The sequence below is a fragment of the Lactuca sativa genome, chromosome 5 (assembly GCF_002870075.4).
Source record: "Lactuca sativa cultivar Salinas chromosome 5, Lsat_Salinas_v11, whole genome shotgun sequence".
Taxonomy (NCBI): domain Eukaryota; kingdom Viridiplantae; phylum Streptophyta; class Magnoliopsida; order Asterales; family Asteraceae; genus Lactuca; species Lactuca sativa.
In genome coordinates, this window is record NC_056627.2 from 41,238,254 (window position 1) to 41,258,523 (window position 20,270).

Here is a 20,270-nt window from a genome sequence, read left to right on the forward strand (position 1 = left end):
CCAAGGTATTATCCTAATCTAGCATACAAAACAATGGATATAACAAGATAGAATACATACCTTATTCATGTAGAAAGTCTTCATGAAGCTTGAGTGCCTAGTGCCCCAAGTGTGACACCTCAAATGGTTCACACAACACCAAATACACTTGGAATAACTTGAGAGAATTCTACACTTCATGAAATCGGCTAGCCCTTCTTTACTCACACTCTAGTGACCGATTTTGTCAAGAACAAGATCTTTATATAGTGTTACAATTAGGGTACACCCTAATTGTCATGACTTTCCATTTCCTTGGATCCATGGGTTCAAATACACCATGGAGCATCCATGGACCATCCTATGGGTTTTAGCCCAACTTGATTATCCATGGAGCATTAGCCCACTATACAAGTATGGATGATTTACACAATCAACCCATATATTTAATTAGTCTTCTTTTGATCACTTAATTAATCCTAGATTAATTCTTGATCAATACTAATTACATCATCTTATTATTCTTATTATTAATCTACTAGAACTTATAATATATTAATAACCATAAGTGTCTTATTTCTCTCATTATAGTCTATCCAAGTGCATGATGCCATGCAACCCAAATGGACCATGCCGGGTCGGATCAAGTCTTACCAATTATAGTTATGGACTTAGACATTAATCCAACAGTCTCCCACTTGGATAAGTCTAAAACTATTATTGCGTATGACCTCAGGAACCAACTGGCAATCGTAGCTCTCAAAAGCTTCTGTCGAACTCTAACCTTGTAGATAAACTCTGACCTTTGTCAATGACTTGTCCATTAGATAAGGGATCATATATTCCTCCATTCTAGATATCATATGGACTGAGACATGGATTATAATCATTCTCTCTGTCCATTTGTTGTTTCCCGATTTCCGATTTATGACGACTGACTAATTGAACAAATCAAATCAGTCCTGGCCCGGCCGAGCACTTCCATTTGTCATCATCAAATCATCGAGGGGCCCACAGATATCGCTTTTATCCCGAAGGTAAAAGGAATGGATAAACTTCGACTCATATGGCTTGTTCTACTACTTGTTGAATCATACACAAAGGCACATTTTATAGCACCGAGTTATCAAATGCGTTTTCGTGCAATCAATGTACAACCAACTCATAATAACAACTCATATGTCTAGGTTTGAAGAATATAAGATATTATCGTCTCATGATCACTCGTGATAAAATCCATGAAGTGATTCCAATGAGCGCGGGTTGAATCCAATACTCAGAACTTATGAGCACTCATGAGTGTTGTAGCCCTTTGTCCAACACCTTAGACCTCTACAAGCCAACCCATGACAGTCTTAATTCATATCTACTTCCAACATATGACCGACTGTGGATGGTTTGAATAACTTAGTCATTCCGGAAGAATAACCTAGTTTATTCTGGAAGTCAAAACATGCAAAATGAAACACAATAATAATTGAATCCAATATGGTATCAAAACCTATGAACATAAATAAAACACCTTTTATTTATCACCATATGATTACACATTATTCATTGTATACTGTTTCAGCTATCAACTTTATTCTTGAATTTAAAACAATAGTTGTCCCATGCTCCAAGCATGTACACTATGTTTTCTAAACACTAGTCATGCCATACACCAAGTATGCATACTATGTTTGTCTATGATCTTTACTTTGTGAACTAGATCAATTGAACATAACTTCAATGATTCTCTTTTCACACTCCCAAATCCTTACTGCAAATGCAAGAATTCCAAATTCATGCCATTTACTGAAATCTGTTAGATTCTAAACTTATATGCATTGATCTTCTTGTAATGATTATGCACAAAATCAGAAAGACTTGACAACAACCATTACAGAGCACTCCAAAGGAGATCGGCTCCTTAGAAACATCCTTCTTGCATTAAGTTTCCTAATCTCAAACATATTGAAAATTCTAACTTTGAAACATTTCCAGATTCCATTTTGACTTATCACTTCTGAACAAGAGTTGCCTCCTTACAGATTATGTCAATATGGTCCTTCCAGAATTATCACTATACTTCCAACTGTCCTTGAGCAACCAATCTTTGGTAAACCTTAGATTGTCCTTGACAATTGTTTAATCCTTTTAGCCATATCCAGTTCTAAACCTTTTCCCTTCTTAATGCCCCAGGCATTTGGAAAATATTAGAAAGGATGAATATAGCACATGTAATCGATCCTATATCTGAAGCATATGGGAATCGATTCATGATGTCTCACATAAAGACTAAACCAGTCTTTTGCTATAACATTTCCATTTCAATTTGCCAAGTTCTCATAATTCAGATTATGAAAAGGGATGCCGTAATCATAATAGAATTTTAGAACGCAAATAATGGACTCATATACAGAATTTCCTTATGTTGAGCCATTCCAACATGAAATTCATATATATATATCCTTGACTAAATGATTAAAACCTCACGATCTAAGCTTATAGATTTGAGATGAAGTATAATTTCCTCTCCCTTAATTATAGCAAAACAACTTTTTCCCAATTGAAACCTTTTGTTTTCTATAATTAACATTGCTAACTTGCAATACTTATCATAATTATCATGCTCCCACTAACATGATGATTATTAGCATAACACTTATGCTCCCACTAGCTTTGACATGTACTCAGAAATCAGCTGACTTTCTTACCAAAGTTCAGATTTCTGATACTAGATTGTTTTGATAAACTTTATCAAAATCATACACCTTCCCTTAGATAGCATACTTGTGTGTCTAAACAATTATGAAGAGGGATGCCGTAATCATAATGGTTAGACCTTTTTGCCACTTCTCATAAGTCCAGGTTAGTGTGCCGGTAAACCACACACGCTCCACTAACGACTTTGAGAATGCAAATATCACAATTGCTATCTAGTTAAAACTACTTAGTGAAAGTGTTTCCTCACCATCATTTTCATGAATCGGAGAGAAACCTTATGAAACTTAGATTTAATGGTGTATGTGTTCTTATCCATGTGAATTGTCAAAACCATAGTCACAAGGCAAGGATAATGACAAATCCAAACTCATATGGATTGAACTCAATGTTAACTTCTTGCCACCTGGCAGCTCAAGGGCCTGCCATTGCTTCCAAGTTGTTGTGCAACACATTGAGAACTCTAAGAACTCATATGCAAAGCCAACTTTAACTAAAATGGGCACATAATATGTCAACACGATAGGCTATAAACCTCAAGTCGTGTGCTAGTGAAGAACTTCAGGTTTTATTCTTGATTAGTTCTTGAGACTTTCAAGACCTTTAAGACTCCCACTGTCCTCTTGACATATAAGACTCCCTTGTCAAACATCCAAGAGATAGTGTGGATTCTAATCAAGACAAACACTTCACAAAATTGGCCTTAGTTGGTCTTTGTTTTATCCAAAACATCACAACTTACCAATTTCAAATGTACAAGAGTAGAAAACTTTTACTCTTACACTTGACAAGTGTTTTAAACCTTCTCTGTCACACCCCCGAACCAGACGGCGGAAACGTCCGGGGGCTGTCGTGACTCAATTGAATACCATAACATTGAATATATATGAAACAAAACATCATTCGTCACCATTCATCAACAGAGTACAACCAGTAGTGTTTACATGTCATACATTGTTTTAACATTACATTCCCCAAAAATTAATTTGTTCAATTCATACAAAAATAAACTGCAACCGTCACTGCGTATGATTTTCCTTGATTCACTGGTTCCCTGAGAATACAAGTATTTTGAAAAACGTCAACATATGAAATGTTGGTGAGTTCATAAGTAGTGTTTGAAATCGAATGTTTATATTGCTTGAAAAACCACCAGAAAATCCGATATTTTCTGAAAAGAAAAGCTTTCGAAAACGTTTGTGAAGATCCATAGGTATGCTTGTTTGTTTCTATACTTAAAAAAAATGTTCATTGAAGATGTATGCGTTTCAATTCTGTATGTAATAAAAACCCTAGGGAAACCCGATGTTCCCCTAGCTCTTTTGAAATCCATTAAGTTGCGTTGAAACCATTACGAAAATAGTAGTGTCTGTCCTAGGCGACGTTGGAAGGTTCTCGAGCAATGATTATTTACTACAAACCCGCATTACACAAACGCCCAGTTTATAGTTATACTAACGAACCCGAAGGCGTCGTCCGTACTAATCACGTTATCCAATCGCCCGGACTAAGTGTAGTCCCACACCCGAAGAGAAAGAGGTCACGAAGACCCCGGTGACTCCATTAACCGGTTGGGGAAAATATGCGTGCGAGGGGTCCCCGACCCGCCTCGTAAAATAAGCAGACTCTTCTAGCAATACCATGGACCCTTGGGGACCAGTGGTACAAGCCATTGAAAGTCACTCTACGTTGTGCCAAGTCGGTAAAACTCAACACTCCGTAGAAAATAAGTGTCTTCGGGCCTTAAGATCAGGTCATTGGGCTAGCTAGGCCCAACAAGCAAGATTTTACACTTTTGGGGCCCGAAGATGGTGCGTAGACGTCTGTGCACACTCGTATGTATATGTATTACCAATCGTTAATTGTATGTATCGAAGAGTTAGTAGTTGTAGATTTCCATTGGCTCGAGACCGAGCCAATTCGTTTCACAACGACTTTTGGTATTGTAGTGAGTTGTATTTCGTTGATAGTCGAGGTATCATTATTTGATCAAATTATACATAATGAATCAGCCTTGAGATATTTCTGTTTTCAGCCCCTCATTATTTGTAAAATTTACATTTTCAACCCTTTTATTTCAATATTTCCCGGTTTGGTCCTTAAACTATTTTTCTTGACATTTTAACACCAAAAAGTATTGAAATTAACATTTTCCAGCATATTTTTCATAGAAAACAGTTTAAGCCCCTGAAAATGCAGTTTTTCTCGGTTTTAGCCCTTCTTTTCGCAATTTTGACAATTTTGGCCCAAATTGGAATATTTTTGCAACTTTGGTCCTTTTTAAATTTGAAAAGCATTTTAAACCTTTGAAAAGGGTTTGGGAAACTTATAGTCCACTGTTTTACAGAATTTCCCAGTTTTGGCCCTTCAAAACAGAAAAATTCGCATAATGGGCCTCCTTGGGCCGAAATTTTCATTTTTAGCCCAATAAGCTTGAAATTTATGTTTTTAATCCTCTAATTGAATAAAATTCCAGAAATAGTTTTATTGAAACTGTTTTGGCACATTCCAACCATCAGAATCTGTAAAATGTCAATTTGGGCCCTTAATTTTGTATTTTTCACATTTTAGGCCCAAAATTTGTGTTTTTGACCTAAAGAAAATTATTACTAAACCACTTAGCCATTTTTCTTGAAGCACTTTGTGTTTAGAAATATATTTGAAGCTAAAATCATTTAACACAAGATATATCTCGGTTTTGATGGGTTTTAAGGCTAGATCTAACATAAAAACACATAAAAGCATACATATAAGCATGGAAATCATACAAGGCATACAAACACATATAGATCTACACTTTCACTTGTATTCCCCCCCACAAAACTTCACAAAAACAGAAAATAGGGGTATGAATCTCACCTTGGGGTGTTGACTCGGTTTTTGGAAGAAAAGATGGAGGAAAAATGAAGTGTTTTTGGCCTTGGCTCCCTTTGATGAAGATCTTGAGTTTTGAGATGATTCTAGGGTGTAAGATCACGATTTTCATATAGATTAGGAAAGGATTTTGATAACAAAAGAATTTAAACCATAGATCTATGCATAATCTTACCTTAGATGATGATTTACTTGCAAAATCCTCTTGGAAAGTCCCTAAATTTCGAGATTTTTGGAGAGGGGAGGAAGGAGAGTTCTTGAGTGTTCTAGAGAGAAGGTTGAGATATTTTTGGTGTGTGTGGTGTTGCTTGGCCGAGAGCAAGAAGAGAAGAGAGAAAAGAAGTGACTCTTGAAGTGATACATGCATGGAGGTATGTGATATGTGCCTAGAAATCCATTAGGTAATAGTGAGGTGGCAACACAAGTCAACTTCCCTTGGATTTGGGCCTTGGGCCGAGAATATGAAGGGAAAAAAAAGATTTTTGGGCTTTTTGCTCCTAAGCCCAATATTAGTGTTAATTAGGGTGTGTTTTAAGTCTAAAGGAGTGTAGTAGGATTTTTATGTTTTTCTTGAACTAGTTTTAGGTTATTCATGTATCAAGGCTCTTAATCCATTTCATTCATGACCTAAAATGTTGGAATAAGTAAATATGGGTCCACTTAGAGTCCAATTAGGGTTCTAAGTCCATAATAGTCTAATTGGGAGCCCATTGGTCCACTTGGATCCAATAAGGAAGTTCTAGTCCAAAATAGACTTAATAAGAACTTCTAGGGTCTCCAATTGGTTGATGCCTATTTATATTACTTGTATCTTGTATTTGATTGAAGTTTTTGATTCACATTAGGTTGAATGCATAGATTACATAGCTTAAAATTTACAGTTGTGACATTCTCTAAGACATGTCACTCAAGTTACAATCTTGGAGTATGACTCTAAGAATTGTTTTTTGGAACGAAATATGAATCATCTTCTTGATTTAACCACTTCAACAATTCATAGCTCCTCTTCTTAGCTATAAGAAGGCACTTAGAGGATGAATTGTGATAAGATCTCTAAATCATCAAGATGATCATAAAAATGATACTAAAGTACTCTCCCATCTTTTTAGATTTGAGAAACTTTTATCCTTCTGCCTAATTTGATTCTTCTTATTTGCTCTGCCTTACATTGGAACCTTTTCCAATGTCTCAGAATTACACTTATGCTTGTAAGTATAACCATATTTACTGAACTTAAGTAAATCATGACGAATAGTCTTATCAATCTTTTGTGGTGGACTTAATCAGTGCACAAGAATGTGTACTCGATCCCTTAGTCCTTCACTTGACTCACACATCCATGTGAACAAGTAATTAGTCTTAATTTTCCAATACTTGAAAGTTCTCATTCATCATGCTATACAACTTGCATGATTCCAAGTTCCGGTCCAATTGAAACTTGGGCGATGGGAATCTTTCCTTATTTGGTAAATTTAGACATTACCACAAATGAAAGAATCAATTTCATATTTCCACTCTTGCTGTTAATGGAATCATATAAGCAACAATATTTCCTCAAATGCCATTGTAAGGATATTTTAAAATAAATAAAATCAAAAATTTTCTTTTATTTTAAAACTTTGCGGAAAAACTTATCCTTACAATCCATATGAAACTTGTTGTTATCTATTCCTAAACAATATCTCATAACTCCTAAGAAGTAGCTCAAGAATCCGATCTTCAAACTATGCGATAGAAATCCATCTACGCCATCAGATTCAGCATATTCTTTCTTTAAGTTTCTTCACTTTTCTTTGATTCTTAAAACATCACCATGTGACCTAGTCACATCATGTATCAAGAATCTCAGAATAGAAACTTAGCAGAGTTAGATAGTGGACTTTACCTAAAGTAGAGTCAAACTTATTGACTTTAACACCCTTAGGTAAATTGGCAGATTCGCAACCAATGCCCCTTTCTTTGGCAATATAAACATATGGACCCTTTGATAATGGTACATGGGACTATCACAGACTTAGCTTTTCTCTTTACCATTTGGTCAACCGAGTTGACTATGGCCGATCCCTTTCCATTGGGAATATAATGCTTTTCTAGATATCTTGTGTCACTATTGTCAATGTCCATCAATTTTTAAGGAAGTTGATCTTAACAAATAGATAAGATCATTAAGGGTCTTGTCATAGTCTGTTTCATAGGTGTCCCAAAGGAACTCACTATGTGACTTAGAAAGTGATTGAACCACCAACTTTTTCAAGACTTTGACACCCAACTCTCCCGGCTTGTCAATATGTGACTACATCTCCAAGATGTGATCACACCTAGACCTTGCCAATAGGGCTTGAGTGACCTTGAACTTGTGGGTTATGGAGAATAATTAGAGGAGGTGAAAGAAGTATGATTTCCATGGGACATCATCTTCATTTAGGAAAGCTTGTTTCAAGAGATTTGGGAAGATCATAAATGTCTAAACCAGACATGTTTTAGGAGATATTCAAGATAGTTGATCTAAAGTCCTTAGTATAACACCCAATATGAAATATTAAGGCTAGGATCCAACAAACTATTTTATAACTTAGAAGAGGTATGTCGTAATCCAAGCTATAAAATATTTGAAGGTAGGTGAATGACGATTCACCAATTTCCACCAAGATAAACGAAATGTATTATTAGGTTTTAATTGGTTTTGAAACTCCTAGATCTTTTGAGATTCATTGAACTGTTCAATGGCATGTTTCAATCTCGAGTGTGCCCTTCAGGTTTTGTGACTGGGATGCCGAGGATCACAAAACAAGGTGTGAAATAACCATGCAAATTACTTGGTACCCTTAAGTGTTTACCCCTCAATCGATGTGCCGGTTAACCACACACGCTCCATCAATACTATCATAAACCTTAAGTTACCCTTTACCTACCTTGTTAAATACGAGTTAGTGTGTCGGTTAACCACACACGCTCCACTAACCGACTTAAACAAAGTGCAAAGTGTAATTTCATGGATTAGCACCTTATTCACATTTTCCTAAGTAACTAAGATTGGGTATTATTAAGAGTTTACTTACTTAGTATTTATCATTAATACTTTTAATGAAGGGAGAATTATAGTCCTGTCAAACCCGTTCGACTAACGACCCTCCACCAGTCAAGCAAGCGGTGGGTGAGAGTGGACACCCATTAAGTTGCCATTTTATAGGCAACAACCTTATACCCACCTTATAGACCGGCTTCGTGAATGAAGCGTACTAGCGGTAAGACTGACTTTACTCTTATACATACATATATATATATATATTATTAACTTATAATATTATAAAGTATAAGGGTTGAATTTAAATCTTTAAAATTCTAAGGGCTAACTTGGAATTAAAGTATTCATAAGTGAAAACTTTTCAAATTCCAAAACTTGAGGGCAAGTTTTGAAACTATTCAAAACTAATTAATTCCATAACTTATGTGTTTAAAGTAGTTTTAATCCAAAAACTCTTCAAGTTCCATAGCTTGAGGACAAGTTATGGAAGACTTTAAACTAATAAAAGAATTAACTTTTTCCTTTATTTTATAACTTATGAAATTAATTAAGGTTACACTTTTTTTTTGATTTATTATTTAATGAAGAGACTCTTGGTCCTCCATAACTTGAGGACAAGTTATGAAGTCATAAACCAATTTAATTAGAACTAGACTCTTCATTTTTTGTAACCTTTGCCAACTTTTATGAGTTTTATGAAACTTAAATGTGACTTTTCATATAACTTGAGGACAAGTTACAAAAACACATTTTAGAATCAACTCTTAGATTAATTTGGATTGAAAACAACTATTTCACTCAACTTTCTATTAATCTAAGTAACTCATAAGAACAAGATAATTCAAATCAAACTTTTTCATGTAATTAGTCTAAACCTTAAACTAATACAAAACATGAATCTATTGACAATTATCTTTGAAATTGGATTAGCATGAACATTACCACATCAAAAACAAGTTTATAAGTTCAAAAACATCTTAGGGTAATGTTCCTAGTCCAATTCCAGCCAAAAAAGTCGAATTTATGCTGTCTGGGGGTCCAACTCGTCGAGTGCATGAACCAACTCGGCGAGTTGGATCGATTTGATCAGTTTTTAGGCATGGACTCGCCGATTCTCCTGATGGACTCGCCGAGTCTGATGATCAGACAGCAACAATTTCGATTTTTTAAGCAGTTTTGCAAGTATAACAAGAAAACAAGCCTAGGCTCTGATACCACTATTGGGTTATGAGCATTCTAACACTCCTAAGTGTACATGCAACCCTAAATACCTTGGATCTATATTTTCTCTATTATACATGCAAATATGAACATCCAAGGTATTATCCTAATCTAGCATACAAAACAATGGATATAACAAGATAGAATACATACCTTATTCATGTAGAAAGTCTTCATGAAGCTTGAGTGCCTAGTGCCCCAAGTGTGACACCTCAAATGGTTCACACAACACCAAATACACTTGGAATAACTTGAGAGAATTCTACACTTCATGAAATCGGCTAGCCCTTCTTTACTCACACTCTGGTGACCGATTTTGTCAAGAACAAGATCTTTATATAGTGTTACAATTAGGGTACACCCTAATTGTCATGACTTTCCATTTCCTTGGATCCATGGGTTCAAATACACCATGGAGCATCCATGGACCATCCTATGGGTTTTAGCCCAACTTGATTATCCATGAAGCATTAGCCCACTATACAAGTATGGATGATTTACACAATCAACCCATATATTTAATTAGTCTTCTTTTGATCACTTAATTAATCCTAGATTAATTCTTGATCAACACTAATTAAATAATCTTATTATTGTTATTATTAATATACTAGAACTTATAATATATTAATAACCATAAGTGTCTTATTTCTCTCATTATAGTCTATCCAAGTGCATGATGCCATGCAACCCAAATGGACCATGCCGGGTCGGGTCAAGTCTTACCAATTATAGTTATGGACTTAGACATTAATCCAACAAAACATTGTGTGCATGCTAAGAGCATGGGACAAGTGTAATAATTCAAGTAAGAAGTTGATTACCCGAAACGACAAATAATGAGTAATCGATATGGTGATAAATAAAAGGTGTTTTATTTATGCTCAAAGGTTTGAGGCCATATGGGATTAGTATTATTCTTGTGTTTTACTTTGCATGTTTTGACTTCCTGAATAATTTAATTGGTTAAGAACAGTCAAATTATTCAAATGGGCCACAGTCGTTCATATGTTAGAAGTAAGTATGAATGAAGACTGTCATGAATTGGTGTGTGGAATGTCTAATAGAGTATTAGACATAAGCAAATGTTTGCTGCAATGTTCGTGAGTGCTTATGAATATGAACTTGAGCATTGGATCAAACCCACGCTCACTTGGATCACTCCATGGATTGTATCACGAGTGATTGGTGAGACGATAACATCTTATATTCTTGAAACCGAGATGTGTGAGTTATATCTTGCGAATCGGTTGCACATTGATAATATGTAAACGCACTAGTAACTTGGTGTTATAAAACATATTGTTGTGTGTAATTTGGTGAGTGAGTGCAAGCGAGCATTGAATCAAAGTTTATCCGTTCCTTTTATTCAAAGTAGGATAAAAGCAATATCTTTGGGCCCCTCGATGATTTAGTGATGACAAACGTAAATGCTCGGCCGGGCTAGGGCTAATTTGATTTGTTCAATTAGTCAATCGTCATAAATCGGAATTCGAGAAATAGTACAAAGAGAATGATTAGAAATTATGTCTAATACGATATCTAGAATGGAGGAATATATGATCCCTTAACTAAAGGACACGCGTATCTGATAGGATCAGAGTTGATAGCGGATTTGGAAAGCTACGATTGTAGATCAGGATCTGAAGTCATACGCATAATAGTTATTAGACTTATCCAAGTGGGAGACTGTTGGATTAGTGTCTAAGTCCATAACTATTTTGGTATGTACTTGACCCGATGGTGCATTATAACGACCCAATTTTCACGTCCAAAAAATTTCGTTTTTAAAACGTTAATAATTAAAAACATTGTTTGCTCAACCACATCACAGCGTAAACCATGTCTAAAAGCCAGATCATACAACCAATCGAAACATCAGAGTATAAATCCCAGAGAAATCTCGTAAATACGGAAACCAGTGTGTGTGCATGATGTGCCGCTACCGCGCCAGCTCCTTCCCCCTTGACGAAGAGGTACCTGAGACCAAAACTATGAACTGTAAGCACAAAGCTTAGTGAGTTCCCCCATCATACCACATACCAAACAAACACATAACATACATTCTGCCAGGCTATTCTGGGGTGTCTGACTACCCGGTACGACCATTCTGGGGTGCCGACTACCCGTGCGGCCACTCTGGGGTGCCGTCTTACCCGTGTCAAGCCATTCTGGGGTGCTGACTACCCGTGTCAAGATATTCTGGGGTGCTGACTACCCATCGGTCCTAACAACCGAACTCGGGGACTGGTCCCCTCCTACTACCTCTATCGCATGTAACATAACAAGCCAACATGCAAACATATCATCACATACTGTCAGACATTTCTAGGGTGTCTGAACTACCCTTCGGTCCTAACAACCGATCTCTACTTCTATAACATATAACATATCATGCTAGCATATAATATATCAGGTAGTACCAAACCTAGATGATATCACAAAGACAATCATCTAACATACGACTCCTACTGGTGGGTCGGCATTGTGGCCGTAGACCCACCGCTACTGGAAGGTAACTCACCTCGAAGTAGCTGCTGATCTGATCTGGAACTGACTGCCTACTGCTGCTGCTGCTGCTCCGAAAATCCTCCGGCTGTAACTCCCACAACATACTCAATCAAACACTGCTAACTGTCCTTTGGGTAAAATGACCATTTTACCCCTGATCATGCCCCAAGTCCAAGTCATAGTCAACTTTCAGTTGACCCGACTCGCCGAGTTGGATCGCCAACTCGCCGAGTCCCTGTCCAAACGACTGACCTGGATCCCGTCTCTACCCGTCGAGTTAGGCGTTGACTCGACGAGTTCTCATTCCAAACTGATGTTCAAGTCCTTCATCCTACTCGCCGAGTTGTATGAACAACTCGCCGAGTTCATCTTCATCCGATGAACACTTATGCTGCGACTCGCCGAGTTGTATGAACAACTCGCCGAGTCTGATCTTTATCTAAGGAGATTGCCTTGAACTCGCCGAGTCAGGGAAATGACTCGCCGAGTTCCTTCATGGATGAGTTCGACTTCCAACTCACTGAGTCACACCCCATGACTCACTACTCTACTCGACACAACGAAAAGGGGACAAACTCGGAGACTCGTGAGCAGACTCGCCGAGTCGTTACCATGCAGTCTCTATATGGTCGATTTTGCTTGAATCTGGCTTATGCTATCCACAGATCTGGGTTCCTAGAGCATGAATAACACGTAAAGTTTCCAACTTTACGTGTAGATACTCACTAATGAGGGTTTTAGGGCTCAAAATGCATCAAAGAGGGTAGATCTAGGGTGTACATGCAACATGGGTCCATAAAGGCAGTAGATCCAAGCTCCTGGAGCTCGATCTCACCTAGATCTAGAAGTTACCCAGCTTATTACGAGTCCACAAGCATACATAAGCTTGGAAATGGATCAAAAAGGGTTTTAATGGAGTTATAAGGAACGATAAGCATGAAAACAGAGGGGGAAATCGAGTTTTAGCTCAAGGGAAACTCTGAGATTGCTCAAAGATGGCTGACCTCCTCTTCTTCTTCTTGATCCACTCTTCTCCCTTCTCCAAAACTTCAAAACACACAAGGAATGCTTCAAACTCTCAAGGAATAAGGCTTTGAACGAGGGTTAGGGCTCTGAGGGTGAATGGGGCGGAGTTGGGGCGCAAATGGTTGTTTAAATAGGGTGCAAACCCTTGGAAATTAGGGTTTCATCAGACAGTGCGGACTCGCCGAGTCCATAATATGGACTCGCCGAGTCGCCAACTTAACCGCGTCCCAAGTCTCGTCTCTACTCGGCGAGTCGGGCCTCCAACTCGCCGAGTCCAAGGCCAAAATACAAAAATACTCGGATAAATATTACATACCAGGAACCAGGTGCTACAAATCTCCCCCACTTATTTTAGACTTCGTCCTCGAAGTCTGCTGCTCGATCCTGAAAAAGCTCGGGGTAATGCTCCATCATCTCCTCCACCGGCTCCCAAGTCCACTCTGATCCCTTCCGGTGCTGCCATTGCACCTTCACGAGTTCCACTCGCTTGTTCCTCAAATCCTTCGACTTCCTGTCGAGGATTGCGACTGGGCGCTCAATGTAATTCATGTTGTCATCAACCTGTATATCCTCTATCGGCACTACTGCTGAATCGTCCACTAGGCATTTCCGCAGCTGAGAAACATGGAAAGTGTTATGGATCTAGCTGAGCTCGACTGGCAGATCCAGCCTATACGCCACCTTGCCCACCCGGGCTACAACCCTGAACGGTCCGATAAATCTCGGGCCCAACTTGCCCCGCTTCCTGAATCGAATGACGCCTTTCCAAGGCGACACCTTCAGGAGAACCATATCCCCGACTTGGAACTCCAAGTCGAATCGACGCTTGTCGGCGTAACTTTTCTGTCGACTCTGAGCAGTCTGAAGCCTGCTCCGAACCTGCTGGATTCTCTCGGTCGTCTTGAGCACCACCTCGGTGCTCCCCATGACTCTCTGGCCAACCTCACCCCAGCATATCGGGGTCCTGCACCTCCGACCGTACAACATCTCGAATGGGGGACGGTCAATACTGGCGTGGTAGCTGTTGTTGTACGAGAACTCAGCCAAGGGAAGATAAGTATCCTAGCTACCACCGAAGTCTAGCACGCACGCCCGCAACATATCCTCCAGAGTCTGGATGGTCCGCTCGCTCTGACCATCTGTCTGCGGGTGAAAGGCGGTGCTAAAATGCAAACGAGTGCCCAACTCGTCATGAAACCTCTTCCAAAACGTGGAAGTAAATCGCACATCCCTGTCCGAGATAACCGATACTGGCACCCCGTGCCGCGCCACAATCTCCCTAATATAGATGTCGGCCAATTTCTCGACCGATATGCTCTCCTGAATCGGAATGAAATGAGCACTCTTGGTCAATCGATCCACGATGACCCAAATTGAATCTACTCCACGCGCGGTCCTGGGAAGCTTCGTGATAAAATCCATCCTGATATCTTCCCATTTCCACAACGGGATGTCCAACGGCTGCATCTAGCCATGCGGTCTCTGATGTTCGGCCTTGACCTTCCTGTAGGTCAAGCACCGCTCGACGTACCAAGCCACATCCCGCTTCATGCAGGGCCACCAATAATCTAGACGAAGATCCCTATACATCTTCGTCGCCCCTGGATGAATAGAGAATCGGGATTTATGCGCCTCCTCCATCAAGATCTGGCGCACGCCTCCGTGATACGGCACCCACACCCTACGGTGTAGTGTCAATAGTCCTCGGCTATCATAATCGAAGGAGGAAACCTGACCCACCACACGCTCGCTCTTCTGATGCTCCCCCTTGATAGCCTCCTGTTGAGCCTCCTGAATCTGCTCCAACTGGGGAGTCACTACGGTCATCCTCATGCAAGTATCCCTGATCGGCGCCGCCTTGCGGCTAAGCGCATCGGCCACCACATTGGCCTTCCCTGGGTGGTAAAGGATCTCACAATCATAATCCTTCACCACGTCCAACCACCGACGCTGCCTCATGTTCAGATTCGGCTGATCCATGAGGTACCTCAAACTCTTGTGGTCCGTGTAGATGGTACATCGAACCCCGTAGAGGTAATGCCGCCAAATCTTGAGGGCAAAAACCACCGCCCCCAACTCCAAATCATGTGTCGCGTAGTTCGCCTCGTGAGGCTTGAGCTGCCTCGAAGCGTAGGCAATGACATGCCCCCTCTGCATCAGTACCGCGCCCAACCCTGAAATGGACGCGTCACAGTAAACCACAAAATCCTCTACGCCCTCTGGCAGGGCTAAGATTGGCGCCTCGTACAATCTCTGTCTCAATGTATCAAACGCAGCTTGCTGCTCGAGACCCCACCGAAAGACCATGACTTTCTTCGTCAGTCGCGTCAGGGGTACGGCTATCTTGGAGAAATCCTGAATGAATCTCCGATAATAGCCTGCCAATCCTAGGTAACTCCGAATCTCAGATGGAGACTTCGGAACCTCCCACCTCATCACGGCCTCGACCTTGGCCGGATTGACCAGAATCCCGTTCTGGTTGACAAGGTGACCGAGAAATTGCACCTCGTGCAACCAAAACTCACACTTGGAGAACTTGGCATACAAGCTCTCCCTCCTCAGGGTCTCCAATACCTCTCTCAGATGCTCCTCATGCTCCTCCTGTGTCTTGGAATAAACCAAGATGTCGTCAATGAAAACTATCACACACCGATCCAGCATCGGTCTGCACACGCGGTTCATGAGGTTCATAAACGCGGCAGGAGCATTGGTGAGCCCAAACAGCATCACCACGAACTCATAATGGCCATAGCGCGTCCGAAACGCGGTCTTCTGCGTATCCTCCTCCCTAACCCTCATCTGATGGTAACCCGAACGCAAGTCAATCTTGGAGAACCAAGATGCTCCCTGAAGCTAGTCAAAGAGATCATCAATCCTCGGGAGTGGGTAATGGTTCTTCACCGTTACTTTGTTCAGCTCCCGGTAATCTATACACGTCCTATGCGACCCGTCCTTCTTTTTCACGAACAAAATCGGGGCTCCCCAGGGTGAACTGCTCGGTCGAATGAATCCCTTGTCTAACAGCTCCTGCAGCTGAGTAGACAACTCTTGCATCTCAGGAGGAGCCAACCGATACGGTGCCTTGGCTATCGGAGCCGCACCAGGAACGAGGTCAATCTTGAACTCAACCTGTCGCTCCAGAGGTATCCCAGGAAGCTCTTCTGGAAATACATCTGCGAAATCTCGCACCACCGGAACCTCGCTAACGGGCACCTTACCCGCCTCCTGGGTATCCATCACATACGCAATATACCTTGCGCATCCCTGCTGAAGGTATCATCTAGCCCTCGCTGCCGAACAGACTGTGGGTCCACGCTATGGCCTCTCGCCATGTATCACTAACTCTCCCCCACCTGGGGTTCTGACCCGTATTAGCTGCTGTGTGCAATCTATCACTACCCCATTAGGGATAAACCAATCCATGCCTACAATCACTTTGTTCCCACGCAACGGAATGGGAACCAAATCCACCAAAAAGTGCTCCTCGAATAACCTCAGAACACAATCCCTGAACACTAATGACACTCGCACCGATCGCTCGTCAGCAATCTCTACCTCCAAAGGGCAATCCAACACGCCCGATGACCCAGTGAACTTCTTACTAAGCACAAGAGAAACAAACGATCGGGTAGCACCCGAGTCGAACAACACCTGAACTGGGATACCGTTCACATGGAACGATCCTAACACACACACACACACACACACACACACACACACACACACACATATATATATATATATATATATATATATATATATATATATATATATATATATATATACTGAGCACATATCAATATCATAACATCATAAAAATAAAATAAAGGGAAAGAATCATACCCGTCACCACATTGGGTGCGGCGCGTGCCTCCTCGGTAGTCAGCTGAAATGCCCGACTCCTCACCACTGGAGCCTCTGCCTTGCCCTGTCGGCCATCAGTAATCCGCAGGGTCGCTGGTGTTGGCGCCTTCACTGACGTTGTAGCTGTCAACTGGGGGCAATTGGCCTTCTTGTGGCCTCTCTGGTTGCAGTGGAAACACAGCAACTCCGATGTCTGTAACATAGGTGCAGGGGCCGTACAATCCCTGCTAAAATGCCCCGTCTTGCCGCACTTATACCAGCCTGACGATCCAAATCTACATGCCCCCTCATGAGGCCTGCCGCATTTCCTGCAGCGGCTCGGTCCTGACTGGCCTTTCGGCCTACCATCCGATCCCTTGGGCTTCTTCCCTGAAGCCCCTCCTGTCTGTCCCTCCTCTGCCTTCCGTTTCCGGATATGCTCCAAATCTATCTCCCTCTCCCTCGCCCTGGCAATCATGGAGTCCAAGGTAGGGCAAGCTAAAAAACTAACGTGCTCCCGGATATCAGCCCGGAGCATGTCATGATAGCGGGTCCTCCTCATGTCCTCATCGCCCGCATACTGGGGCACCAACAGTGCCCTCTCCCAGAACTTGGCGGTGATCTCCGCCATAGTCTCCGTCGTCTGTCTCATGTCCAAAAACTCCCTGGCCAGCTGCTGAAGCTCGACAGCCGGCGCAAACTCTACCCTGAACCTGGTCACAAAGTCCGACCAAGTCATAGCCTCAATAGCTGAGGCTCCCAACGAGTCACCCACTGACTCCCACCAATCCCGAGCTCGGTCTCGTAAACACCCTGTTGCATACCTCACCTTCGACCCTTCGGGGCAGAAGCTTGTCAACTGTGCAGACTCGATGTCCGCAATCCATCGCCTGGCAGCAATGGGGTCTTTCACCCCGTGGAAATCCGGCGCACCACTGCCCCTGAAGTCCTTAAAGGACAGCGTGCGAGATTCCGACTGGCCAGATGCCATGTCACTCCTGAACGCCCTGAGGCGATCCTCCATCAACTGGATAATCCCTTCCTTGATCGACCCGAAGATAATGGGGGTCGACTCAAGGATACCCCTGGTGATCTCTGACGCGATGAACTCGTGTAGTCCCTCATCTACCAGCTCGGAACCTGATCCCGAACCTGACCCCTCTCCTGAACCGCCATCTATCGGCCTCGATCGAAGTACCACCATTCTGCAATACATAAATAACAATTATTAGTGATACTAATACTTCTTGAGGGATCACATCTACTACAAGTTCCCTGGTCTCATCTTGGCCTCCCTTGGTTCGGTTACGGATCCTCTGCTTTCAGTAGTACGGGCCCATACTACCTTCCACATCTATTCGTACCTTCTTCAAGGACTGCCTCGACTCCGCCAGATCTATTTCACTATTACTGTCCTCCGCTATACTCATCCTAGGCTTGCCCTAGGGAAATCTATGACTCTACTCCATCCGGTCCTCAGCTGTTGTAGGCCTCCTTGTAATGCCAATTAGCCATTACCTGAATACCATCATATGTGATGAGGCCCAGATAATCCTTCGAGTAACAGACTCGTCCCTACAACGGTTGGACTCAAACAAGAGCTGTGCAATAGGATCAAATCCGGCACTCTAAGATTATTCAACCCTGATCACATGTGACGTGACGTATTTACCTAATGGCTAACTCCCATTATTCAGAGTCCCAAAAAGCACGAAGCAAGCAACATTCAGACAAGGGTAACAATCTCAATCAACTCTATCTGCTTATAGGAACTTGTACTAGCATACAACACTATCAGGCATAACCTAATCAGGCTATCCTACTTGCTGTCTACTCAACACTAGCATGCAATTTCTCATACAGCTGAAACATATAAAGCAGGCACATAAGGCATCACTCCTAGATCCTTAGTCCTATTCTAGCATGCTGTTCTACAAAAGCTGATAAACATAGCATAAACTTGTATGGGTACTTTGGGGAATACTTACTTGAGCTCGGCCGGTCACGCACATCACACACTTCGTTCTTCCTCAAACCTCTTTTCTAAATTTTAGAAAACATTTTCTTTTTGGAAAATCTTTTAATCCCTCGATTTGAGTTCAGACACCCCCGAAGGTGTGTCCGAATCCCTCAAACCAGAGATCTGATACCAACTTGTAACAACCCAATTTTCACGTCCAAAAAATTTCGTTTTTAAAACATTACTTTAGAAAACATTAATAATTAAAAACATTGTTTGCTCAACCACATCACAGCGTAAACCATGTCTAAAAGCCAAATCATACAACCAATCGAAACATCAGAGTATAAATCCCAGAGAAATCTCGTAAATGCGGAAACCAGTGTGTGTGCATAATGTGCCGCTACCGCGCCAGCTCCTTCCCCCTTGACGAAGAGGTACCTGAAACCAAAACTGTAAACTGTAAGCACAAAGCTTAGTGAGTTCCCCCATCGTACCACATACCAAACAAACACATAACATACATTCTGCCAGGCTATTCTGGGGTGCCTGACTACCCGGTACGGCCATTCTGGGGTGCCGACTACCCGTGCGGCCATTCTGGGGTGCCGTCCTACCCGTGTCAAGACATTCTGGGGTGTTGACTACCTGTGTCAAGCTATTCTGGGGTGCTGACTACCCATCGGTCCTAACAACCGAACTCAGGGACTGGTCCCCTCCTACTACCTCTATCGCATGTAACATAACAAGCCAGCATGCAAACATATCATCAGATACTGTCAGACATTTCTGGGGTGTCTGAACTACCCTTCGGTCCTAACAACCGATCTCTACTTCTATAACATATAACATATCATGCTAGCATATAATATATCAGGTAGTAGCAAACCTAGATGATATCACAAAGACAATCATCTAACATACGACTCCTACTGGTGGGTCGGCATTGTGGCCGTAGACCCACCGCTACTGGAAGGTAACTCACCTCGAAGTTGATGGGTTTTGGTCATAAGACATCCTATGTGCTCATACAAACCCTAAAGCTTGGATCTAGGTTTCTCTATTGTACATACTTTGAATCCAAGACTTTGAACCCTAATACTAGCATATGGAAATCAGAATTCA